The sequence below is a fragment of the Aquila chrysaetos genome, chromosome 17, assembly GCF_900496995.4.
Source record: "Aquila chrysaetos chrysaetos chromosome 17, bAquChr1.4, whole genome shotgun sequence".
NCBI classification, from domain to species: Eukaryota; Metazoa; Chordata; class Aves; order Accipitriformes; family Accipitridae; genus Aquila; species Aquila chrysaetos.
The window spans coordinates 28,758,157-28,785,953 of record NC_044020.1 but is presented as its reverse complement, the minus strand read 5'-3'; the positions used below and the strand labels follow the sequence as shown (position 1 = coordinate 28,785,953).

The 27,797-nt window shown below is 42.1% G+C and overlaps 1 protein-coding gene across 4 annotated transcripts in view; it reads left to right on the top strand.

The window, feature by feature from the left end:
* Nucleotides 1–18,383: 18,383 nt before the first annotated feature.
* Nucleotides 18,384–27,797, top strand: part of MPPED1 (metallophosphoesterase domain containing 1) — a 67,951-nt gene continuing 58,537 nt past the window's right edge. The window contains exons 1-2 of one of the 4 annotated variants that reach the window (XM_030041350.1): nt 18,384–18,502; nt 19,563–19,658. The gene's annotated coding sequence lies outside the window, so the exon portion shown is untranslated. Of the gene's footprint in view, nt 18,503–18,904; nt 19,061–19,562; nt 19,659–27,797 lie in introns of those variants that run through there. The other 3 variants (XM_030041351.1, XM_030041349.2, XM_030041352.1) reach the window with 3 other exon arrangements.

Sequence of the window (27,797 nt, the reverse complement as noted above, 5' to 3'; positions counted from 1 at the left end):
TCTTTGTTCTGCCAAAACCACAAACAAAGCAAGAAAGAAAAAGAAGGTAAAAATAGCACATTTAGTATTGCATTCCTGGTAGGGCTTTGATGACAACCACACACAGTGGATTATATATACTTCACTTCCCAGCTAATAACACAAACCATTCATTCCTTTCCAACAGACTATACATTCCAAAAATATTTCATGTATGTTTAATAGACTGATTATTTCCTCCATCATGTTACTAAAGGCAAATTAAATATACCTAATAATCCCTTCCATTTCTATAGTCCCTTTCATCCAAAGGTCCCAAAGCATACTACAGTTGTTAATTTGCCATGAAAAACACCCTGCCATGGAGCTGTGTGAATAAATGATTTTGGTAGCTGAATCCAATATACTTTTTGGTTTCAGTATGACCCACAGTAACACTTTTGGCTTTAGGGAAAGGGAAAACATTCCTTTTCAAGTGAAAGGAAACATTCTGTTTGACCTGAAGTGTTACATTTCTGAAAAATGAAAATTTGGAAAGAAGTGGCCAGATTCATAAGGAAAGTTGTTCAAATAAAATGGAGGTTATTATATGCCCTTGCATAGTTTAGTGTCTAGTACAGTTTTGGAGAAAAAGGAAAAATAAGAAAGGGGGTTTGAAGATGGGTCTATTTCAAAAAATTATCTTCTCTTTAGTTAGGGCTTTTCCAGAAAAGCGGAGAATCCATTAACTTCCCAAGAGCCAGGCATCAGAGGTATGAACTCAGGTTTGCCCCACAAGTACTTCAGGTAAAAGACAGAAACTTTAAGGGCACATCTGAACATTGCTTAGAAGTCCTTTGTCTTGTAACCCTAATCACTCAATTTCTCTCCTATTTAGATATATTTTTGCCTGTTCCAGTAGTTTGTTTATTCCCCCTTTTCCTCCTCCCCCTAGAAAATGTTTTCGCAGGGGAAAAAACTTCATTCTATTCTTCATTCAGTTCCTTTTTAGTTGAAGTAAATCAAGGCATAAGAAGATAGCATGACTTGAAACAAGTCACTAAACTCAGTGCAAGTTTTAACATTAACATCAGTGCAAGTTGGACAGCATCCAGAATCACTTCTTGGCAGACCTGAGACTAGACCCGGGAGTCCTCCCTTGCAGCCTTCTGCTGTGACCTGGCTGCAGCAGAGATGCCTTAGCACAGTTGCAGAATTAACAGGTTTAGGTTTTGTTATACTTTCATTTGTATAGCAATAATTACTATTCATTTTGTAGATGTTCTTTTATGTGGTTTAACATTATGGGAAGTAATGAAACAAAATTAAGGATAGTAATTAGGAAAAATGTAAACAAATAACAAAATAAAGAAGCTGGAAATTATTGCTTAATATACATGCAGAATGTAGTATGAATTTTGTATACAAAGCCCCAACTTTGTAAAATCTTCTGACTAAGCATCCCTTTAGTGGATTTAATTTTAGTATGTATGCAGCATGTTTAATGACATTTTCTCTCAGATGCTATTGCTTTGTGATTTGGGTGTTTTAAAGATTCATTTATCTTCTAATTCTAGTTGTTCCAGATCCATAATCAGGGTCCTTCTGTTAATCTGGGCATGGTGCAAATGCTGAGAAACAATCAGACCCTGCCCCGTGGAGCTTGCATGAACACTGTAATTCCATCTTCTCGTTTTCTTTTTTAACCCTGCATTTTAAATACTTCTCTTGTTATTGTCCATATTTAGACAAAGCTAGTTCTGTAATTCATTACATTCACAGTAAAATCTAAACAACATGAAGGTTACAATGTGTGCACAGATCTCTGTTATATTTTACAGTGTCCCATTACGAGTCATGCTTTCTTAGTGTAATTACACTTTAGCTAAAGCCCTAACACAATCAGATATCAGAGAGATGTTTTTATGCCACTGTCATTTCATCCACTTTAGAGAACTCACTCAAATCTTTTTACCTGCTACAGCTTTGGAAAGTTGTAGTGCACTGAGTTCTTGCCTTTGAAAGAATTTGCATCAGTGAAACCAAGTGGAAATTCTTCCAACTTCCAGATCTATTTCAACAGCTACCAGTTGTACTGCCCTGCACCCATTTGGCTTTGTGGTTTGAATAATGTCCAAATGTCCATGTCTCAAGTGAGTCTGTTTAGGTTTTTTTAAATTTTCGTTTTGTTTAGTCTTGCTTTTATAAAGTGCCCAACATTATGGCCAAATTGATTCAAACTGTGTGAGCCCTGGAGGACCTTAATAGAGTGCCCAAGTTCTGTGTTTAGACATGTTAATAAAGCATCCCTATTTGCAAATTGGTCTGCCCAAGTATCAATGACTATGTGCTGAGTGCTTGCCGCTGTACAAAATGCAGACACTGATGTGACCTCTGCCACCAGAACTCTTTGTTCTTTCAACAAAAACAATAAAACTGAAAAAAGAAGTATCCAACTTCTATACACACTGGTACAGAACTATTTTTTCAATTGCCTTGTGCTAAGTTACAAAATCCTCAAATCTACAAAGTAGTAGAACTTCTTGAAAGCTGTTTACATACATAGTTTTATACATTTAAAGGATACATACACTAGCTTCTTTGCAGACCTATTTTAGCAGGTGACTGTCTGGACAACAACAGAAAAGAGAGGGAAACACCTGATGCCACCTATAATCTTATACCCATGTAAACTTAATCAAGGGAGTGCTTATATAAGAATGTGTTACACCTAATAAAAGGTGTAGTAAGTGAGGCAACATTACCAGAAATGACAGTGAGAAAAGATAAACATCTGCAACAATAAAACAGCTTGAGATTAATATCATGCCTATAAACATTAGAAGCTTCTTTCTAGGCTTTTACTTGTGCAATCATGTTCGCGGTGTGCACATGTACATCTGTCCCTCCCAAAGTACCTCTACAAGTCATTAACAGCTTTTAACCAAATTTGTCAGACAGCAAGGGTTCCAAACTGAGTAACTGAATTCTTACAACATTAGTGAATTCAAGTGACCAGAAACCCTACAATTGCCTCTGCTGAGAAGATTGTCATTTAGATTAAGATATTTTTAGATGTCAAGTATCCATGTGTGCAAGAGTGACCATACAAACATCTCAACCACAAAAAAAGTTTCAGTCAGAGATTGCTCTTCCTTCGACACCATAGCGAATGATGAGATGTACATCTCCGTAAAGCACCAGAGTAGTTTTAATATTTAAGGAATGGATTTTTCTTTTGGACATTTAATATAATTAATGGCAAAGTTCAGAATAACAGAGAGGTTACTGCAGTGCAGCTGAGGGGGGATCTGAGGATAAGTGAGGCTGCAGGGCACAACATCCAGCACAATGTTCTAGACACATGGGTTTGGTTAAAGGAAAGATAGCAGGGAAGAAAGATGGTCCATACCAGCTTGTAAAAGTAGGGTGTTTGCCGGGTTCAAGCTGACAGATGTATCAGCAGACAGGTACTGAGTGCTGAATAATGCAGTAATGAGTAATGAGTAACAGTAATGAGTTTCTGCTTGGTGTGAAAAGCAAATGCAGTGTTTTAGAGTGGGGAGGGGAAAAAGAAACTGGACTATGAGACTAACATGCAAGGACTGTGGCTTCTAATGGCTTCGCTTGGATAAGTGAGGTTACTGTTACAAAGCCAAAGCAAAGCAGATTGTAGTACCTATGACAAGAGATACAGTATGGCAAGGACCACGATTTTAGCAAGAGAAGAAACCAACATCATGTTTTGAAGAAATATTTGGCAGAGTGGGGAAGAGAAGGAATGAGGCGTCAGACCATGCTTCTCAAGTTGGGAACCCCTTGGACTAGTTTGGCTCCAGTTTGCTTGTTATCCTATCTCTGCATATAATATCACCTTTTGAATGATTAGCAAAAGCAACTCTGCTTGAAGGGGAGAAAGTCAAGCATATGGCACCCCTCTCAGAACCAGGAAGGCACTTAAAAATTCATTAATCTTCTAGAAATACTACCAAGCCTACCTTTGCTAGGGGGCAAAAGAGCTGTTAGGAGATTTTAGTTGTGTGGGATGAGTACTTTGCTGAAATGTATGTACTGGGTTTTGACCAACAGCCATTTAAAGAGTCAAAGAGACAAAGCTACTTAAAAAGCATATAAAAAGTAAGGAAGTGGAAAAAAAAAATGAGACTGGAGGAATTATCTACTTTGAGAAGGAAGGGAAATTTGTGTGGAGAAAAATGAAATGGCAAAAGGTAAAAAAGGTAAAGAGCATATATTTAAATTAGATATTCAGGGTGCGATTTCAAATAAACAACTGCTGATCTCCATTCGCAGGAAAATGTTAAGGAGCATAGGTACAGGAATACACAGAGTCACAATCTCAGTTGTGTGTACGTACAGGGGATGGGTATATAGGAAAAGTAACATGGAAATCACCAAAGGTGGCAGGCAGCCACCAAGTGGAGAAGAGGACATGAAAAGAACAGCTGCTTAAGTTCAGTAGTACGAAGACCACCTCAGCCAGAAGCAACTCTTAGAGAGCTGGAGTCTCTCAGAGATTGCCATAAGATCATAGAATGGTTTGAGTTGGAAGGGACCTTAAAGATCATCTAGTTCCAAGCCCCCTGCCATGGGCAGGGACACTTTCCACTAAACCAGGTTGCTCAAAGCCCCATCCAACCTGGCCTTGAACACTTCCAGGGATAGGATATCCACAACTTCTCTGGGCAACCTGTTCCTGTGCCTCACCACCCTCACAGTACAGAACTTCTTCCTTACATCTAATCTAAATCTACCCTCTTTCAGTTTAAAGCCATTACTCCTTGTCCTATCACTACATGCCCTTGTAAAGAGTCCCTCTCCTGCTTTCTTGCAGACCCCTTCAGGTACTGGAAGGCTTCTATAAGGTCTCCCCAGACCCTTTTCTCCAGGCTGAACAACCCCAACTCTCTCAGCCTGTCTTCATAGGAGAGGTGCTCCAGCCCTCTGATCATCTTCATGGCCCTCCTCTGGACTTGCTCCAACAGGTCCGTGTCCTTCTTATGTTGGGGACACCAGAGCTGAACACAGTACTCCAGGTGGGGTCTCATAAGAGTGGAGTTAGAGGGGGAGAATCCCCTCCCTCGGCCTGCTGGTCACGCTTCTTTTGATGCAGCCCAAAATGCAACTGGCTTTCTGGGCTGCAAGCGCACATTGCTGGGTCACATTCAGTTTTTCATCCACTAATACCCCCAAGTCCCTCTCCGCAGGGCTGCTCTCAATCCACTCATCGCCCAGCCTGTATTTGTGCTTGGGATTGCCCTGACCCACGTGCAGGACCTTGCACTTGGCCTTGTTGAACTTCATGATGTTCACGTGGGCCCACCTTTCAATCCTGTCAAGGTCCCTCTGGACGGCATTCCTTCCCTCCAGCGTGTCGACCGCACCACACAACTTGGTGTCATCAGCAAACTTGCTGAGGGTGCACTCAATCCCACTGTCCCTGTCACTGACAAAGATGTGGAATTAACACAAAGCAGCCCAACTTCCACTTGGACTTGAGTGTGTGCAGTGGAGGAGAGGGCTGTCGTATTGCACAGGTTATACCAGACAGTGACAAAAAAGCAACTCGGTCAAAAGCAGCAGGCTAGAGAACTGAGACCGTTGGGAGCACACAGCAGATTTAAAGTGGCCAGGGTTAAAGATAAGGAAAATGCAAAGGGTTGAGTATTCATTTGTTCTATCAATAGCTGGGGAGAGGGGGGAGGACAAAAATAAATTAATATAAGGGCAGAGAAAGACAAGAAACTGTCCCTGTAAATCAAGAAAAGCAACAGGAAAAAAAGTAAAAAGGTGAAACTGAGAAGATTAAAGTAATGCATGAAGCAGAAAGGGGACAGATATCTCAAGGTCTCATTCTGAGAGATAGTTCTTGTAGGAAAGATGGACCAGTATCTGGTGTGAGAGCAGTTTAAGCAAAGTAACAAGAGCCAAACAAACTTTTCAGTGTAACTTCAACACCACAGGTAGGATTACACCCCCTCTGTCTCTTCTTTGTTGAAGCCATTCTTTTAAGAAACAGTATTCTCACGCCTGCCTGAGTGCTGTAACTCTGAAAAATGGATGTGTGGTATTTTCTGTTAGAAGAAATACAGTTTTCAAGAGTGCAAAAGTGAGTGTAGTTAGCATTCTCCCTTGTAATACTATATAAATAAGGTTAACTTACCTGCCTACGCACAGTACATTTAACAGGTTGAAGACAAATTGACTCAATGAATTCTCTTGTCATAGAAAATAGTGAGAACAATATGTTAATGACATTGAAACAGTAAAAGATTGTATTCTAAACGTTCCAACATCTTTGACACATTATTTCTGAGGCTCAAACATCACCGGCATGAGATTCCTATTTTCCAAGCTTAATAGTATCATCTTTCATGCTTTTTCTTGGCACCATGAAGAAAAACATTCCTACTGTGGACTTTCCTCTGTGCTTGTCCCAATGCCTTAACTTTAGCGTGCAGGATCCACTTCGCCCTGTGCCAATACAGGTTTTTTTTTTTACCCCTACTGTCCTTTTGCAAACAACGAGATAACAGACTGGATCCATATGCTGAATAGAGGAGAGAAACTATTTTCTAAACCATCATAACCATTCTAGCAAGTAATGCATATGTATTATAACCCCTCTTACCTGCTAAGTCACAACTTTGGGCATTGCAGGTTGTTCCAGTTAGGAGGAGAAACTGGTTAGTGAAGGAATCAGCTATTTCTCTGATGCCATCCTGTTTGCCAGAACAGAAGAGGACTCAAATAGCAGGAGACTGTCTCTGCTCACAGTGCCAGTCATCTGACACAGTTCAGCCCAAAAAACTCTCCTCTGGCTTTTTGTTAGGACCATATTCCCAATACTTGTTAATTTTGCATACTTAGCTTTCTCTTCTCTATTTTTCATACATACATACTGCATTCCCTTCAAAGGGATTCCCAATGAAGACTCTGTGGCCATATACCGTAAATTCCTGAACAGGTTTTTGTATCTTTGGTTCTGGACAATGAGCTCTGGATTGAAATCTCCCATCACTTCTGCTGCAGTGTTTCATGAGGGAGCTTTACAACTTCTCATCACTCACTAGAAGTATAAGGCAGCAATTAGGATCAGATTCAAGGCAGTTCATAGCCACATCTCAGTTAACCTCACTCACTCATCACTGCAGCTCAGGACAGAAGGCTGACGCCTGTAAGTCACCTCCAGAAGGAAATAAAAATAAAAGAGTCTTTAGAGAAGATTCATTACAAATTATATAATTTTAAGCAGCTGTATCCTATCTTTCTATTAGGATGTTTTCATGTGCTACTCCAATTCAATCATACCTCATTGCATCTGTCTTTGGAGGTTTCCACTCCCTGCCCAGATTTCTTTCAGGCTACATGGAGGGACCGCTTGCAACAGGCTCCTGAATAGTGTCTCTTGTATGAGCAGAAATTGCTGGCTGAGGCACCCCACACATCATGTCCTAACAGACAGGGCTTGTAAATGAAACAGCTTTTGCAATTTCAAGATTGACAGGTATTCTCTCCATTGTTAGAATGAGAAAGGAAGGAGAATAAACTTAACCCTGGAAATGCTCTCAGTTGGACATGACAATTTATTTCCAAGACTGAACCCCAAATTATCTTCAATGACACTGCTTGTATTCACATCAGGTCTATGTGGGGTCCTATCCAAGGTTTACCCAGTTTAAGGTTTCCAACCAGATCTGGCTCAAAAGCAAGATTTGCAGTTCAATGGAAATTTGAGGGGGCTTTTCAGATTTGATTTCAGTCCAAATCAAATCTAAGTGAGATATTTTCAGGAGTTCTTCTGAACTGGAAGTTCCCCAAACCATTCAGCTGCTCAGTGATTATCACAGCTAAAATGAGCATTGACTTCACAAAGCAGTGATAGGGACTCAAACTCCCAGTTCCAAGTAGTTCCATCTGTGATTTGCTCTGTGGGGAGGACATGACAGTCTCCAAAGTTTGCCAGAAACTCAGGAACTATCTTGGATCCAGTGAAACCAAACAGGGCTCGAGATGTTTCTAACAAATCACCTTTGTTTCAGGAATTGCACTGTTGCTACTGAAAAAGCATCATCTGTGGCACACCCTGCAATCCTGATCTCTCCAATTGAGAAACTCCAAGCTTCCTTTGAATCTCTCAATGAAAATGGGCATGTAAAGGGCTGGTGTACTCTGGGTCTTGTCCCACCATAGCACCCACACCCAAGAGCAGGGAAGTGCTCCTGGCTCACACTAGAAGCATCAGTAGTAGATAGTCCCATTTATCAGACATTGTCTTTAAATACATTCCAGTCAGGACACTTCAGTTTCTCTTTTTGGAATTAAAAACTTCTGAATGACCTAAGTAATTGGTAGTCTACAGGAACTCCAGGTAGAAGATTTCCAGAAGTCTCCAGCCCCCAACCAAGAGTGAGGAGCACTAGCCTACACTCCTAGAAGTTTAAAAAGGAATAAGGCTAATTCCCACCCCTTGTTGACAAGAAAGCCAGCTGGACTGCCAGCATCCACTCTGAATTCCTCTACTATCACATCAGAAGTTGGTACACTGAGATGGTAGTTATTTAATGGATTTCCTATAGTCTCACAAATCTACAGAAACACTTTTGATTCAAAATTTCTTCCCTGACCTGTGTATGACCCACCCCAAAAAAATCCAAAACTAATTCATCCTCTCTGCTACAGTCTGCTCTGCTTTATGTCTGTGAGGGAACAGGCAGGGCAGGGCTGTTCCCTAAAGGAAGATGAGTCTAGGGGAATGCTGAGGCCACCAAGGCAGGCACCTCATTAGCCAGGGCCCATCCCGCAGAACTCAAGGGATGTAGCAAGACAAACCCAGAAATCGTGGCCAGGTCCAACCAAGAATCCAGATATTAAGCCAATACCATCATGATGAGGCAGGTCTCAGGTCAAGCTAGAAAATCAGTCCATAGGTCGGGGTTAAGATCAGGTCCAGTGATCACCAGCCAGGTCCACAGCAACAAGGCAGGTTCCCAGATCAAGCCAGGAAGTCAGCCCATGGGTTGAGATCCAGATCAAGTAGCTACACAGCATGGCCACAACCCATCACTTCTCCAGCAAAACCCTAGGATAAACTGAAGGGCCAGGGCTGAGCATAAATAGAGGTCCTGGGCTCATGAGTGTGGGTGGAGGCCTCAGGTGAGGCTGGTCAGGATCATTAAGACTTATTAGTGCACGCAGGGCCCTAACAATGCCTTCCCAAGTAATATTTATGCCATTTTGTGAACTAGTTCAAAAACTCCAAGCAAATAATAATTACTAGTCCTTATTAAAAAATATCAGAAAGATCTGGTTAGCAAAATTACTGCCTGACAGAGGCTTTCCCTGTCTCTTAACAGTTCCTGGCCACTTTTTCTACATCTATTTTGTAACTCGTGCAAAGGAAATCATACCACTTTGCAACCCTTCAAATATCCAGCAGTTTTTAAATGATGACATTACACTACAGCCTTCTTTTTCAATGGATCTAGAGTCAGCTAATAAAGCTTATAATCTACTGCTTTCTTCCCATCTTTTATATAGAACTTGATCTTAAACCCCAAGCCATTCCACTGTGAACAGAGTTTTCACTGAGGTACGTTAAGGGAGAGACTATATTCCAGGAAAACTGTTGCCAATAGCATGGTAGTCAGATATCAGGTTCTCTCTGTGGGAATCGCTTGGTTTCTTGGGAATCCCTGTCGCTACTGTTCCACTGGATTTGCACTTCTCCAAGACACAGGAAGGGAGGAAAACAATTGCCTTTTCCCAAACATGTTCATTTCCCTGAACAATCAATTCTTTGCTCCTTGCTTGTTTAGACTGGCATTTGCAATCAATCCCACAATGAAGCTATCTGGACAAAATATTAATAGCAGTCAATGTTAAGCCTGAATCCATGCTTTTGGGTTACTACAAAACCATACCACCACAGTTATTCCAGTCTGCAGTTGGAATAAGTTGCCCCTCTGGTTCTCAATCTGAAGAACCACTGCTGGTCCGTTCCCATCACAAGCTTCTTTCCATACAAGTAGTTGTGAACATGTTCTATAGTTTTAATCACTAGCAGGGTATACGATAATTTTTCCCAGGAGAGTTTAGCTATTGACTCTTAATAAACTGTCATCCTCTCAAGTCATTTACATTCCTGTATCAATACCCAGTCCATAAACACTAGCATCTGTGTCTAATTGAAAATGAGGTTTGAAGCCCTGGTCAGTTAACAGAGGAAAAGTCAGAAGAACCTTTTCATCTCTGAATACTAGATCACACACTGACCACTGAACTAACATTCTTTTCCTACTCTTTTTATGCAAATGTTATGTAATATTGTGAAACACAGAAATAAACCTCCTCTGGTAGGATTAAAGTCCCACAAAACTGCACATCTGGGAGTCTCTGGGGAGCTGGCTGGTGTTCAAAGATCTTAAGAGTAGAATTTCCCTCCTCACTGTTCTGCGTGCCAGACCTAAATTCATTCTTTTTAACGTAATTCCTATTGCTTTGTGTACAGTTTCAGACCAGCAGCCTTGAGCTGATCCTGGCCTATTTGTAAATACATCTAATTTTGTTCAAAGATACCAGCATGTGCCAGGGTATTATCTAGGTGTAGTGAACATGCCAGGAGGAGTTCTGGACCAAAGCCTCCTCTGGTGGTTCCTCAAATGTAGCTGCCCACTATGACAAACAAAGGCCATCACATTGAAATGCTGCAAACCTTGCTTGCAATAAAAGCATTTTTTCTCATCTTAGGGCCAATTTCTACTGCCAATCTTTGCTTAATATTCAGTCTGAAAAATCAGATTAAATTGTTACAGGATCTGGGGAATCATCTATTCATGGTCACTCAGAGAAAGCCTTTTAAAGTGTTCAAGGTAGTTTCTATACAGGAACCCAGTCTGCCATAATGTTGTGGTTTTTTTCTAACAAGAATTGTGCTTGATGCACAAGAACAGCTGACAGCTCAGTTATGCTCTTCTGATATGTTCTTTTCTATGTCCTTTGTGGCCTCTTCTGTCTTTGCTTGATGGCAAAAACAGATGAGGTGGGTTTTTGATGTGCTGGTTCTCCCTCTGATGGCCTAGAGCTGGCTTGGAACACTGCAGCCTCGGTCTTTGCTGAATCAAGGAGAAAATCATGACTCTTAACCAAAAGGTCTTTTGGGCCATTTTGCAACTGCCTGTTTAAAGCAACAGCACTATATCAGAACAAATCTAACAGAAACCTTCAACTCCATCTCTTTAGTGTTCCTCCTATACACTATTCATTCACTCCAGTGGGTTTACATTTTTACGTTTTACATGCATCCCTTTTTTCCTTATGGCTGTTCACTACACATTAGCCACATTATCAAACACAGAAAAATTCACCCCTGCTCCAGATCTACTAAAAAGGTAACGCATAAGATCCTGCTGTAACCTTTGTCTAAAAGCTGGTTTCAGCCAAGTGTTTCTTCCTCTGGAAGACTACCATAATAGTGAACTGCATTTAGTGTTGCAGGACAGTTTGTTCACACTGTTAAATTACTTACTCCACACTAGCAGATCTTCAGAGAATTTGGCACAGGCTGGATTTATAAGGTACCACCTGTCAACTAACAGTCACTATTAGTCACCAAAATTGTACAAGCACAGACTCATTTAGAGTCTGTTTAGCCGGGCTGGCCTAATAATTGTGATGTTTGAAGCTGTGTCTACTTTGGTCAGTAACCAAGCTCCCATTCTGGTTGCTCAAGTATATGCTGGGGATGGTCCTGGCTCTTCCATGCTTTCCCTACTAAGTACAGTGTCCCTTGTTTCTGGCTAGCTGTGTCTTTCCCTCCCTCTGCATGTAGTCAAACTACTTCTTTGCATTACTGTAAATTTACTTTGCCTTATAAGCCACCTGTATTATTTTTATTGATAGCTTGAAAAATGAGACAGGCTATCATGCCAGCATGTATGCTAGCCTCAGAACTGTGCCTACAGAGCTCACGGCAGTCAGTTCTCAGCCTCCTTATGAGCGCTTGCTTCCCATCCCAGAGCACTGCTGCAAAGAATGACAGGTTTATGGGTAAATTCCATTGCCTTTCTGAGGGCCAGCAGCTTCTTAACTCGCCTTGGTCCAGAGAAACACACATAAATTAATCTACTGACAATTTACCTACCATAGAAATGTTCACTGGTATCTGTGCATTTTACAAGCCTCCATAGTCCTCTGCAAGTGAGGTGAGGACTCCGGTTTCTCCCTCTTCCTGACGCTTGGCTATCCTCTAACCCCTACAGACTTTAAACCAAAGGCCCAGAACTTCTTCGAAGGTCATGATAATGCCATCTCTTTCTGGTGGGTAAAGTGTGTAATTCCGTTCGACCTGTATGTTATGACCCAGATCCTTTCTGTTCCTTATCCAGCTGTCCCATATCAGGGAGATAACAGATCATTTGAAGGAGAAGCTAAATATTCCCTTTATGCTTAAACCAAAGGTGCAACAGAAGAGGAAACACTTGAGGCTTTTCACCAGGCTGCAAGAGAGTGGTTACGCAGATGTTGGCCATAACATCTTGCTGAAGGTTAAACAGTGCGGCCGCTGTAGTGCTAGGAAAGGAAAGGAACTCTTTACTCATGTTTTTCTCTAACTGGTAGATACACACTTCCCTTACCTCTGAATTTCCTTGTCATGATGGGTTTATTTGACTGTATTGTGTGCTTCTGTGATTTAATTGTAATGTTATTAGGGCGAGTAAAATAAAGCTGCAGCTTTTCTTTTGCTGTATTAGTGCAGTTTAATTACATTTGGGAAAGGCGAAAAGGAGAGTGGGAGCTTGCCAACATTAATGCTGTCTGTCATTCACAGCCCATTGATGACAAGGAGTTGAAAGCTTGGCAGTTACTCTGGTAATCAGCAACCTGGCTGATGACGAATGGAAAAGATTATGTGAAATTTCCTGAAAGGGGGAAAAAAGAGTTCTCCAAAGAAATAAAATACAAAACAAGAACAAAGGGCAAAAACCCCCAAACCCCAACTTCTAAATCCAACATTAAATCCTTTTTATAATGTTTACATGAAAGACACTACATGAAACAGTTATAATAAATGAAAAATTTCCACTAGTAAACTGTGTTTAATGTCTATAAAAGGGATCTCTGTTCCTAAAATAGGAGCACAAAAATGTCCACTTGATGGTTGAAATGGACTTTTTCCCCTGAGCTGAAGGATATGTATCACTGGCAAAAAAAAAGAACACTTTTCATCGCTATAGATGGCATCTCAGTTATATTTTTTAATTTATAGCACTGAAAAGAAGCTAATCTTTAGAGCTGTTCCAAATATAACTCCAGATCTTTCAAAATACAAATACTTTCTGTTTTCTTTCTTATTCACTCTACTTAATTTTCTCTTTTTAATACAGGAGAATGCAGACATTTTGTCTTACTATTAGTAACATAAGCAACTGCTGTTCAGGCTTTAGATTTATTTGTTGTACTCCAGCCTCTGACACAGTAGTAAACCTCAAGAAAAACGCCAGTTAAATGAAACTGGGAACTACATCAGTGGTTAGGAAGGAGAAATTCTACAGTAGTTACATGGTTTTGCTGTGACCTGTACAATGGATGATTTGTGACATTTCTCATTTGTCTTAATTAAAAGCTGAATATCATTCCAAAGCCGGTTTGGGCATCTTTGGGATGAAACAATGCTGGCTTGTCTGAGGTTTCGTCCTGTCATTTTTCTGTAGCTGCTGGATATACCTACTCAGTTTCACAACTCACATAATTGTGCTTTGGGATTCCGGACTTTGGCCTTTCATTTTGCTCGTGACGGGCAATTTAAAAGGCCTTATGGTATCTATAGTATTACCAGACCATAGTTTTAAGAATAATAAAAGCCTGTACAATTGGAGAATGTACAATTGTTTGCTCGATATGCAAGCAATTGTGAGACTTTTGTCTCTTCTATTTTGTCAAACACAACATAATACAAGAAAGAAACAAACGGCTTTTAATCATGATGTTAAGCAACTCTGGCAATTTAAAGTTTACCATCAGGTAACGTTGACTATGCAGGACTATGAATCGGGAACTTCTCTTTCACACTGTTGTACAGATACAACACTATGTGGCTTCAGGCTTTTTCCCCACAGGCAGAGTACCGCAGTTCCATATTTTATGAGGAGTTGGAGGGAACACCTCACCACAGTTGAAAGAAGATCACTGAGGTTTACTGGAAAACTACATGAGACTGATTTGATTGATATGTTTAGTGTTAAGAACTAGCTATGTATTTATCAGATTAAAAATATAATGCATATTAGAGACCTCCTCTCCGCTAAAGAAATGACAATGGGATTTAGTCATGCATCAGACCCAGTTTTAAATTTCTGTGGAAAAGATGTAAAAATTCAGGGTAAAAACCCTGTAACACATTTTTTATGTTAGCAGCGATGTTCCACTGCCCAAGTAACAGGTCTCACCATTCTGGACAATGAAGAGGTAAAGCTACTTTATAGACAAAGCTTCCTACATACGTTGGATGTAGGTAATCTTTCCATGTGGTAATTACGCCCAGGCACAACCTGATGTTTTTCTGTATTTGTCCAGGTTTTATGGACATACAGCAATGCATCAGAGCTCATGTATGCTAACTCTGACTTCCATGCTATATATTCAGGTGTCCTGGCTAAGACCACACTGAATTTACAGATCAGCTGTTACTTGCACACGTGCATTAAATCTGATCCTTCAGGAAAGCATCATAGGAGCATAAGTCAGACAAGTTTAGCAAGTACTGACTTTAGTGCATATGCATAGACTAGCTCTGCAGTACATGTGCAGGAAGTCTGACACGTCAAAGAAGCACAGAGGATGGGAAATGGATAACGTAAGAGAGGACGGATTGCAGATTTCAGAGCTATAGGCTGTCACTCAGCAGTGGTCTACTGTTCCTCTTCTGCCGTGACACTGTGCCGACAGAAGTCTGCCATGAACTCTTATCTGTAAAAATCAAACTGCTCTAGAATCATAAAAAATCCTAAAATAGGCTAGATCTGTTCACTTAATGGGTAGTTTTGAAGTACAGATTTAAATTAAACTACACATAAATAGTTGTCAACCACCAAAAAGCCAAATTAAGTACAAAAATTCAGCAGAAATAAAGTGATGCACTGTTATACAGGATTATATTTATTATCCATTTCTGCCTTACCCAGTCATCTCCTGAACTTCATTTGCCCAACTACCTTTCACTTTAGATAAGGGGATCATTTTCTCCCCTATCACTTGAAATTAATTTTTGTCTGTTGCTATGTAAGTGGAGGTTCACATAGAGCAATTTCTGTCATCAAAACTAATCATTCAAAAAATAAGATATATAAGCTCTTCCACCTTAAAGTAACAACCCGTTTGTACAACCAAGGGTAACTATTTAGGGGTTCCTTGCTTCATTATCCAATGAATTTGATCAAAATCCCATTACAAGTACTGTCCTAACTGCATAACATAATTCCACAATATTTTCCCCCAAAACTCACTATTTAAAACAAATCAAATAACATTTTGTGGATATCTTATCTGCATCTCTTCAATTTACACTTGGTATCACAGCTAACTTAGGTTTTACCACGTGCTGTTGTGTACTGATGTGAGTTAAGATACTCAATCAAAAAAGATGTTTGCTTGCTCAAGTTTTGAAGGTGATGCCACTCAACTGACTGAAGTCACTGACTAAGCAGATGGCACAGGATGTAACTGATCGAGGAAAGCGATTTTTGAGAGCTGCAGTTTCTTCTGCAGGCAGGGTGAATTATCTTCTTTGTTTCAATCCATTCAAGTAGTTCAGTTAAGAACTATTTAACTCAAAGTTGAAAAATCAACTTAAGAGTAGAAAAAGCAGGATTGCCTATTTTCCTCTGTCAATCTACAGCTAACCCTAAGTATGAGAGGATAAGATCTACCTTCTCTAAGATTGTGAAGGACATGGCTACTAGAAGCTTCTAATTTAATTCCCATTCTGCAGGTCATGATTTCAGTTGTTTCATAAAATATTTTCGAATGCAAACATGCTTTTGAAATGCATCAAGCATATTTAAGGTAGTCTTAATCAACAATTTAAAATGACCTCATGTAAATTTTAATTGAATGTCAGTTTTCATACAAGCAGAACTTGACGCAAATACTAAATAAATAACTAAAAATGTGAAGTACCATTCACTATTTTGTAACAATAAAAAGTGAGAAATTAATATTCTGAATAAAAGATTTTAAAGCTAAAATAGATTAATTCAATGTGTATGGATACAACATCATCTCTTAGTTGAAGAATCAAAACAGCCAGATTTGGTAATACTGATCAGTTGCCAATTTTTGTTTACATGTTCACCAAAAAAGGAAAATAAATTTCTCTTAGCAAAGAAAACTAAAATTTAAAAAGTAAAAAGAAGATCTAAATTACCAAGATCAAATTTTTCTGCTTGTTCTTTTAGACAATAGTTAAAATGAAGGATTTACATCCAACAACCCTTACCCTACCTGGAACATTTAATCAACAATTTTTAATATTAAAGAAAAAAATAAGTAAGAACAATGCTTAGCACATTTGCTTCTTTTTTTTTTTGGTAGGAACTTATTACTCATATTTCCCATGGGGAAAACTACACAGCCTCAAGATTTCCAAAAAAAGGTGCCTGTAATTACTTTTCTAAGCTTGTATTCATGCATCTGAATAAGTGAATTGATTGTGAATATGTTCTGCAGCTTCTAATAGGTCCTAACCATTAGGCTGATCAAAAATTTTTCAAGCACATTTATATTGTTGTAAAAACGCTGACACGTCAAAATGCAAACTTTCAAGATAAATGCATGTTTTGCCAGTAACAAAAACTGTGCGGGAGGGTTCTCAGGTCCAATTTCCCGTTTCTGATACACAGCCCAGCCTCATCTCCATCTGCACGCGGAGCAGATAATAGCTCAGTGGGTAGCTGAGGTATTCCCCCCCTGTGCCGAGGCTTGCGTTCAAGTTTGGCCTCTGCTTTGGTAATACACTGGCTACGGGGCTAGGCTGAGATGCATTCCTTTATTTCCTCCAGAAAATTTCCTAACGCTGTCTATTTCATTCTGACATAGACCAAATGTCCAAATCGCAATTTTCTTTTATAGAATGGATATTTTCCAGCTCAGGATTTTTAAAAAGACTGTTCGATCAGTGATAAAGTCACCATGTGCGCCGAACGCAGATGTAACTCCACTAATTGTTGCTAGATATCCAGCATGCTTCCTTGCCTAGTAGGCGATACGGGAACAAGCGTGCAGGAATTAAATTTATTCTTGGACGGATTTTAAAATATTTCATTTTAGAATCGCTTGACAATTGTGCAGTAAAGCCCTTTATATGTAATTTGCCTCTCCTCGATGTACGCATTTAACTCTCCTGCTCTCCGCTCATAATATCATAGGAGTGCAATATTATATATTTATGATTCTATCATGGCCTGATTTTGAAGCGCAGGGAAGCTGTGCATGCTCAGTGCCTCTGAGAAATGCACCAGGCGCTGGCAGGGAAGGGGCCTTCCCTCACGACACCCCGAAGTTCCCCGCTGCCGCACCAGTACCTCACACCGGACCGCCGCTCCTCGGCCCCCCCGCCCCGGCGCCCCCGAGTCCTTGTCGCCCACCACCACCACCACCACCACCACCTGCCCTGCTGAAGCGACGGCCAGCGGCTCCCCTGGCCCCGAGGCGCTGGCCGGAGACGAACATTTCGGCCGCGGCGGGGACGCGGGCTCCGGGCGTGGGGACAGCTGGCCCTGACCCCAACGGGCCGCCCGCCCGACTAACGGTCGCCAAGCCGCCTAACGGCCGGCGCGGCGCGGCGCGGCCTGGCTGCGGGCGGGCACCCGCGGGAGCCCCGCGGCCAAACCTCCCCCCGATCTCTGAGGGGACAAGGGGGGCCACGGGAGGCCGGGACCCCCCCCCTCCCCTCCGCCCCCCCGACAGCCCGGCGCGGAGTTCCTGCCTTCCCCCGCCCGCTACACACGCTCGCTCCCCTGGGTGCTGCCTCAACTCTGCCCCGGGGCGGGCAGCCCCGCCGGCGGGCTCCGGCGGGCCCCTGAGGCGGAGGGCCGGGACGCGCAGCCTCCCCCTCCCGCCGGAGGCGGCCCCGCGCCGCCGCCCCCCCCCCCCCCGCTGACCCCCACCCGAGGCGGGAGGGCGCCGACCCGCGCCTCCGCCGCAGCGCGGGCCGGCAGCGCGTCCCGGCGCCGGCCGGGGGCCATGGAGCAACCGCGGGCCCCGTACCCGGCCGGGCCGCCCCCGGCCGCGGCCCCGGCAGCTTCACAGCTCCGGCGGCGCCGGGCACGGCCGGCCCGTGGGGCTCCCCGGCCGGGCGGGGAGGAGGGGAGGGCCGGCAGTGGGGGATTCCTGGTCCCCCAAAGGAGGTGGGGGAGGCGGGGGGGGGGAGGGGAGGCGAGGGGGGGGGGGAGGGGAGGCCGGGCTCCTGGAGCAGGAGACGATCGCTAGCACAAAATCCTGCGTCTTCAAAGCAGCCCCGGCGGGCAGGGTAAGTATTTTGGGGGAGCCCCCTCCCCGAGCCCTCCCTGCCCCTGCAGGGATGGGGAGCGGGGAAGGGAAGGGCAGGGATGCGTGCGGCCGCCCCGGGCGGGGTCTCCCCGCCGGCTCGGGGCGGGGGGGGGGATTGTGCGCAGGGCCCGTTCCCTGGCGCGGGATCGGTTCGAGGCGGCGAGGTTCGAGCCTCGGCGCTGCCTTCCCCGGCTGGGGAGCGAGGAGGCGGGGGGGATGGGTCTGCCTGTGCTGCCGTGCGAGGGTCTGAAACCCCCCCAGCCGCCCCACCCCCCCAAGCGCGTCAGGGCTTTGCTTCTCCCAACCAAGCTTTCCCGTGGCTTCGCTTTGCGCCTTAAAAAAAAAAAAATATATATATATATATATATATGCCCCAAAGCTAGAGAGAGTGAGGCGGTCGGGGGGAAGGGCTTCTCCGAGGAGCGGGAGAGAGGCGGAGGGAGAGCCGCCGAGAGCCTCGCAGCTCCCCTCGCTCTGCCTCCGTGCTGCTCCGCCGGCGCTCGCCCGCCGCCGGGCGTGAGGAAGGGGGTGTGTGAAGGTAAGGGCTGTCACCCCGCTCTCGGGGAAGGGCTGCCGCTGCCCTGCCCGCCCCTGGCCTCTCCGGGGGGGCTCCCCTCTCCGGCACGCAGGGGAGAGCAGCCCCCCGCTGCCCCCACGCGTGCCCCGCCGCCTCCCGCGAGCCAGCCGGGAAGTTACTTTGTTCGCAGAGTTCCCGCGGAGGCTGGGCTGCCGCGGGCGGGCGGCGGCGACCCCCGGGCGCCCGCGGGGAGCCCCGGCGAGCCTCTGCCACCCCCCCCCCCCCCCCCCCGTCTGCCACCGCCGTGTTCAGGTGTCAGCAGCCGCCACCGGAGACCGCCCGGGAGGGAAGCCCCCGAGGAACATCCGTGTGCGCCTACCCCGGTAGCTTCCCCTCGCGTAGCCGCGGGAAGGGGTGGTGGAAGAACTTTCCTTTGTCGTAGGAGAGGATTTAGTGACCTCCAAAGTTTTGTTCCGGGAGGAAACCGCTCGATAAGTTGGTTTTTTTTTTTTTTTTTTTTTAGGATTCACGCTGATTTCCGTGTAATTTATTGCGCTGTTATTTGGTATCCAGCACGCTCGGAGCAGTGGGGCAGAAAAAAAAGGCTAGGGACGTTTAGGTAGGGATTTCGTTGCTTTTAATACATTGCTTGCTTCATACCAGCGTTTTATATTTTGCACTTTCAGATGGGTAATGTGGAGTACATTTATAAACGCGTATACTTGTCTGTGGATAACACAGAGGATAAAGATGGGAAACATGCAGAAACTAGACAGATTTTAAACATTCCGTTCTCTTTGGCGGAAGATCAATAGTTGAAGATTTCTGCTTACACAATCTATACCTTGACAATATCATAATTAAGAGATCTGCTGATAATGTACGGTATTGATAGCCATTTCAACTTCAGTTGAGGCTTAATGAATTTCGTAGGTGATTTAGACTAGTATAAAGGAGCTGTGGATATTTTGGATAAATGGATAACTAGGCAAGATTATTAAACTTTGTGATTGGCTCCTGGTGAAGTGAACTCTCGGTTTTTCAAAAGAATACCAGTAGATATTTAAAATACAAGACTGCGTCATAAATGTGCATGTCTGAAATTTGACTCCCGAAAGAGTGTATCTTTTGAGAAGACCAATTAAGGACTCTTTATATGATGGTAATCCGTGCTGCACCCACTCGTAATAAACAGCTTCACGATGCCAGGTGCTGTAAATTTTTTGGTAGTGTACTATACAAAGGGGAGGGGTTAATTTCTATTTTACATATGGATTTTTTTTTAATTATTAAATGTAATGGCTATGCCATGTATAATACATACATGAATTGATTGGTATTAATTATTACCCATGAAATTTAATGGTATGTTTAAACAGTTTTAGCTTGGCTCTTCTGGTTTGTTTCATTGTCTCAAGCTATCTGAGACAGAAGAATCTTAAAATTTCTTGCTTGTACATTATTCCTTCTATCTCTTCTCTCCCTGCTCTCCTTTGGTCTAATTTAAAGCAGAGTAACCACTGAGGATACCTGTATATGTTCCTGTCAAGAAAAATACCCATTTTAAAGATACACAAATCTTGGTGGATGAGAGCAAACCCCTCATTGCCCTGCACAAAAACCTACTGGGCTGGTATTAATAAGATACTTGTTTTGGTGTTAGTTTGTCATGCCAACAACAAACATGAGAGAATGCAAAGATAAAGCTGGCGCTCTGATCTTTGTTTAAACAGGTCATGTTTTTTATTTAATGCTGCATGCTCATTACAGGAACTGTCAGCAGGAATGTAAAGCGGACTGGAGTTCTGATTTAGCATACATAGCCAATTCTGACATTCGTGTTTCTGCTTCTTGAATTAATGGCTCACAGAATATAGTGTTGTTTGTGATCATATTTATTTAATTGAATTTATTATATGGAATTAGAAAAAAAAGTCCAGATTATGGCCTTTTAGGAACCAAATATGATCGGATCTGCTGCCTCAGGTGCAGTCCTCCTCACCTGAAGAGTTACACAGGAGTGGCCCCTTCCACGTAGTAGAACATGTAGGGGTGTATAAAAAGGTTACTGTTTTTTAAGTCAACTACATTTCTACCACTCAATTACAAGGAGGGAGATGCAAATCCCCTGAAACCAGGTAACTGCTTAGTCAATTATCCAGGCAGTTTCTTTTTTCAGACATATGGAAACTATCAAAGAGTAAATTTAAAAGTGCATTTATAATTGAGAATTTTAATATTTTTGCCCATGAAAACAGTTTTCATCTCAAATGATTAATAAACATAGTAAAAATAAATCAATGCAGTCCATTTGATTCTTGCTGAACCTTGTTTTGAAGAATTCAGAGAGGATGTGTAAGGTAATCTGAAGGAAGAGCCTTTTCACGTGTTCTGTTACATTAAGATATATTAGAATATTACAATGTACAGTTTGACCTGTCAGAATAAGACTAAGTGTAGTGCTGGAAACTTTTAATTTGGATATTCTGGATCGTACACCAGTTTGGATTCTGTGATTGTCGTCCATAGGTAAATTGGGTTTGTGTGAGAGTATCTGAGAGCAAGGTGGTCTCTAATTGTTATTTCTAACTTAAAATACATGCTTCTGTTTAAATTCTGGATATTCTAGGTTATATTTCAAAATATAAGCAAGGTTAGTAATGTAAGAGGGTCCTTTAAGGTCACTGGACTGATCCTTGACTTCCTCTTAGAAAGGCATCTTTTCAGGCTGATGTTTTTACAAATAAAATAACATGTGAATGTAATGCTTGGGCAAGGTTGCAGAATGACAGTCCAGTATAAGATCTGTTGCAAAAAGGAGCAGAGTTGTTACGGTAATGGCTATTCACCTGCTTCTGCAGTGAACGCCTCTGGAGGGTAAAACAGTTCATTCTTTGTAACTGCTCACTGCTTGACCTCATTGTTGAAACTGTCAACAAGTGTGACAGTTTTCCTATGATTTGATAAGACAGTGGAAATTGTATTAAGATTAACAAATAACCATCACAGTATATACATAGTAACTTGCAGTCATAACTGATTTAGGTTTCATTACGCTATTTAAAATGCCATTATTTACCATGGGAGTAAGATTGGGTTCATAATGTCATTTAAATATGCTGTATTGTGTGTGACTATAGAGAGCCATACTGATATTAATGTAATAAGGACTTGTCTTCTTTTTTACTCAGATTCAGAGGTGTAATACATCTGTGTAATACATTTCAGTTGCAAGTATTTGCCCTTACTTGTTATATATTTTTAATTTATACATTTCTGCTAAAAACAAGATTACTATATTTAGCATATATCACTTTTTTGAAAGCTATTTTTTATGTGGCATGTCTTCTCGACCTTTTAAATTCAGTTCCTCTGCCATACAGCCAGTCCAGCTTCCCTTATGGCAGGTGAGGATCTTGCCATTCAATCTAAGACTGAAGCCAGCAGAGCAGCTGTAGAAGCAGTGCACGAAGGAGACTGATGGTTACTGATATTTCTGACTGTTTTTTCTTCCCTTTTCCTAATTGGCTGTTTTGCTCAAGCTCCCTTTTTGCCAGCTCTCGCAGTCGCATCACTTTGCTTAACGTACTGTATAGCTCAAACATCCTGCTTGCCACTTTAATTCTCACCACCTTTTTCTTCCTCTCACTGACTATCATATCCCATCTTCTCTCTGCTTTTGTCTTTTGTGACGCTAATCTTGCTTATTTTTTCCTTCTCTGTAAAAGGAAATGGAAGGAACATAGTATTCTGCCATTGCACTAATAATTTCTCTGCGTTGCTGTATTATTTTTCTCCCATATCCTTTGTTGAGTTTCTGAAGACTGTAAGCTGTTTGGGGCAGAGACTCTTTGTTACTGTATGGTTGTACAGTGTCTAGCATAGTTTGCTCTTGGGTTTCACCTGGTCTGTGGCTACTCATAATACGTAGTAGTACTAGGATTATTTCGACTTTGTGGGACAGCCTTTCTTCTGGTTCTTTGGTAGAAAAGCAAAAAATTTCTTACTCGGAGCTTATCTTAACTGTATTGCTGTTCTGAGGTATATCTCAGTTTTACCCCTCAACACCTTGTCCCTAGTGTGAGTAGTTTTTGGTAAAAGTTCAAGATACCTTGCCTAATGCAGCGGGATGGGATGGATTAAAACTTAGCTACTGCCAGTAGTTAACAATCTAGTACCTTGAACAAGAACCCAAAGAAAAAAATGTCAGCTTCAGCACATTTCAGTGGAAACTTCAGATTTGGCAACACCAAAAAAAATGTTCTGGTTTCACCACGTTGATCAAGAAGGGAACAGAAAAATCCAAAAATGTGTAGTGAGTTCATTTCGCTACTTTGATATTTTCCTCCTAAATGTTTTTTCATTTTGATTTCCCTTTACTTTTCACCCCTAAACTATTTGGCTTTGGTTTAGCATCTTTTGTGTCATGTGAAAATTTGTAGTCAGTCCAAATAAAATTTTCAGAAGAGTTTTTCAAGTGGCTGGCAAATCAGCTGACGTACAGTGCATACACCTCGGAGTCACATTCGGAGACAGCCAGCCCAGTCGCTGACCAACTACTCCTGTCACTTGGCACAGCCTGCGCGGTGTTTTGCAGTGTGATAGCTTCCACCTGAGCCAGCCTAGCTGCCACGGAGTACCGTGAGTGCAGTCCCAGTGTAGCTCTTCTCCTGAATCTTGCTTCTTTTACGAGTAGCCTCTTCAGCCTCAGGGAGAGCAGTGATTTGAAGCATCCCTGTGTGAGAAAGGCACTGTAGGACTGGATGCTTTGCTAATCAGTAGGATCCATTTTAGGTCTGAAAAATATCCAGAGGTGTTTGACCTGAAACGCTCCCTTTCAGGACTGTGTGTCTGGCACTTCCCCCATACTGTCCTTCTCTCCTTTGAAGGAAAGGGCTTAGTTGCCTTTGTTTTAGTTTCGTGTGCACTATGGGGGTTCCTTGTGGACATGACTTCATGGGTAGGAGGAGTGACCCAAACACCTGTTGAGTACTTTTTCTTCATATCAGTCCTGGAGAGGATACCTGGAAGAATAAATAGAACAAACCCAGTGACTCCCTCCCTGAACATTAATCGGATGACATGAAGGATTTCAATGGGATGGATGCAGCTAAATGAGTGAAAAGTGGAAACAACAAAATGAATAGGACAGTGTACTTCATTTCCAAAGTTTTGTGTCCAAGAGAAAAAAATCTAGCTGTTAAGGATTTGCTTGACTAATTTTATAATTTAACTCTGGGCCTTAATAGAAGAAGATACACTCATCTCAGAAGTAATATCACTATAAATATGTGTACATGTAAGCTGTGTTCTGCATTCCACCTTAAATATATTTGTGTGCTGGTACTTTGGCATTTCATTCATCTTAAACTACAGGAATAGATTGGCCACTTTTATTTTCCGTTCTCGTGTATTGACACAGAGATCAGCAACCTTTCAAGAGCTGTTAGTGTTAGATTTCTTTCTGAAATCGGACGAGAATATTGGCGACAGAAATTCATCCACACCTGAGAGGTGCTGCTGCACAAAAAGGGAAGACCCTGTGCACCGTCTTACCGGTATTAACTTGCCGGCGTGTGAAGCAGCAGCTCCCGGCTCCCGCTAAACTCAGAGCAGAGGAGTCGGTGCCTGCGCTGCTGGCTGTGCCAGGGGTGCTCTGTGCCGTTCACCTCTGCCGTCCTCTGTTGACCCACGGACTGATGCTGTCGGTGACCAGCACTGATTTTGAATGCTTACGTGAAAACTACTCGAACTGTCTACTAAAATAAGCCTCTGCTCAGTGTTAGGCTTTGACATCTTCGGATGTAATTTCGGTATTGGAGCGAACGTGCTAAACCGGATGGGATGTATTCTGCCCTCAGATATGCATGAATGATCAAATTGGTCAAATTCTGTGTATTTATACACAATTTCCATTGAAATCGGTTTGGATAAAGTATGTGTTGCAGGCAAGTAGGACTTCACCCTGCGGGATTTGTATAGATGAAGGCTAGGAAATGAGTGTGAGGCCAGATTCACAAAAGGGTGAAGAAAAAGAACATTCTTCAGTTAAAAAATAAACCAAACTGTTTCTTAAATATGTAATGTTTCAGTACTTATACCGTCTTCTTTTCAGTAAATAATATTTTGAGAGATTCAAGAGCTTAATCAGATGACATGCCCAAATTGCAGACTGAAATGTAGAATCAAATCCCCACAACCCTAATTTATTCCTGTTGGAATGTCCATTTTTGATAATTTTCCCACATAACCGGTATTTGTAGCTATTTTCCCTTAGAATGAGTATTATCATTTGGGGACTTGTAATTTGTCTTTTATGAATGTATACTCATGATTTCCAGTAACGTAGTAGATTTTGAAATACTGCCAGAGATGAAGGCAAATTTTTTTAGAGTGAGGAATGAGTTTTGTGGCTTTTAGGTACCTATTTAAAATTTCCTTCCCTAGAGGTAATTACTTAAATAGATTAGCTACCTCTGCAGGTATTTTGGGATAAATACAGGTAGTATTGAGCCAAAACAGTATATTTTTCAGGGAAAAGATTTGGTTTTGCTTAAGAATAATGTATCCATTTAAATATTTTATCCAAATATGATAATGTTTTATACGCTCAGGCAAGATCGTATGTAGGATTACAATAATGCATTTAGCCTTGACAAATGTTCAGTCTATTTGTAAATCTTAGAGTATTGCAGTGTTTAAAATATATTGGATGTATTGTAAAGTGGAAGTTTAAGGTGAAAACAAAGCAATATTATTAGGTTGTGTTTATTTTTAAAATTGAATAAATGAACAATTATTTGTATGGATCAGAATTTGATTCAGAATGATACTGCTGATGAGCCAAAATAAAATTAAGTCTTCATAAATAGAATATTCAGTTACTGTAGTTTTGGGAACCTAGGTAGGGAAATGGAGAAAAGTAATAAAGACTAGCTAAGAAGGTTTCTAAGTGGTAACTACTTTAAATAAATACAGAATTAGATTTCGTAGGTAAATATACAATTTTTGTGTTTTCTGAACTCATTTATCTATTTCTTTTCTGGATGCCTGGTCAGAACTTTGGCATATAGTAGGTGCAGTATATTTTTGGAGGCAACTCCACGGAAGTGGATGTTAGGTCATAGTTCTGAAAGACAAATAGTTTATCTCATTTCCTACTTGCTCTGTCTTTATGATCTTCTTACGACAGTTAAAGCTAACAAGTATGTTAGTGTTCTTTATAAACAAAGTAATGAGAGGAACGTATAATATTTGTGTCTGAGAGCAGTGGAAGAAAACTAATTTGAAGAAAAAAATGAGTTTCAGTGAAGAATTTTGTCATACTGTATTTGACAGGTCATTATAATCAGCAAAGGAGAACAATGATGTGTGTTTTAGCCTGGTGAGAAATATCTTGGGGGATTTTGTTGTTTTTTTTTCTAATGCAGATTAAGGTAATTTTAATTACAGATAAATAAGAGGTCTTATTTAAGTCACTGAATTTTTTTCATGTTGCAAAACAGATTGTTCAGTGCCCTGTAGATCTGCAGTTAAAAAATATGTGATATATATGATGAGGCGCTGAAGTATTCATTGATAGGTGAAATGGGAGATTCTAAAGAGAAGAGGGTAGATCTTGCCTTTCTTCTCATTGAAATCAGCAGGATTTTGAGGCATACAAGTAACTCAGAATTATGCCCCCTGGTTTTGGTTATATGGGTGGGAATAGCTCTGACTCCCAGGGAGAAGATACGGTCACAGAACTGAGTATTATTTGACTCATAACAGTTAGCAAATTTAGGCGTGCTGGCACTGGAAACCATCTGGGATATGTTTGGTATAACTTCTTTCAGCAGAAGCCACTGAAGAGAGCAGAGACCGAAAAACGGGATGCTTAAGATCCCTTTTGATTAAAGCTGCACCATAGGCAAAGGTTTTTGAAAATACCACAGTGGAGCGTATGTGCTCTAGTTGCCAGATGAGGATTGTGAAACCATGTAGAGAGGTGCTTGTGAAGGTTTTATTCCAAGTTTTGACCTTAAGCCAACTTTACAAACTTGCACAGCAATACACCTAGATGTTGCGCCCCGAGGAGCAGACGGAGCAGCGTGCGTTGCCATCGCGTGGTGAGGGCGTTCCATTTTTTTCGCGAGGATAAATCTGCGTTACAGAACTTGGCCTCGTTGGTACGTTTATTTGCCGCGTACAACCGGGACTTCTGAGCCCGCGTGGGTGCGAGGTTAGAGCTGCCCTTCGGCGGTGCCGCGGCCCGAGGCGCGCGGGCGCTCCCTCGCTGCTGGGGACGCAGGGCTGCAGCCGTGAAGGCTGTCGCCCTGGCACGTTCCACCACCGCTAAGCCGGCATTTAGAAAAACTGATGCTCTCCAATGCCGTACTGCTGCTGTAGCCGAAGTAGGGTTAGGTTTCCTGGCGGGATTTCCAGGTCGCTCCGTTCATCGCGGAGAACCCTGGGAGGTTTGTAAGGGTGGTAACCACCTTAAATGGCACCACAGGTTATGAGATTGGAATTCAGATATCCTCCGGGAGTCCGTTTGGTTTTTAACGCTGTTTAGTTCTCATTGACGCGAATTGCAGGTATGTAAAGTGTTTGCTTTGGGTAAAGGTCTTGTAAGTGCATATTGCACTTCAATACATTGCAGTTTCATTTGGTTATTTTTTAAATGCAACGGGGTATGTTTCTGTCTAGGACAAACCGTATTCATTTAGAAAGCCTAATGATTCCATCAGTATAAATGTGCATGATCGACCTTAAAATC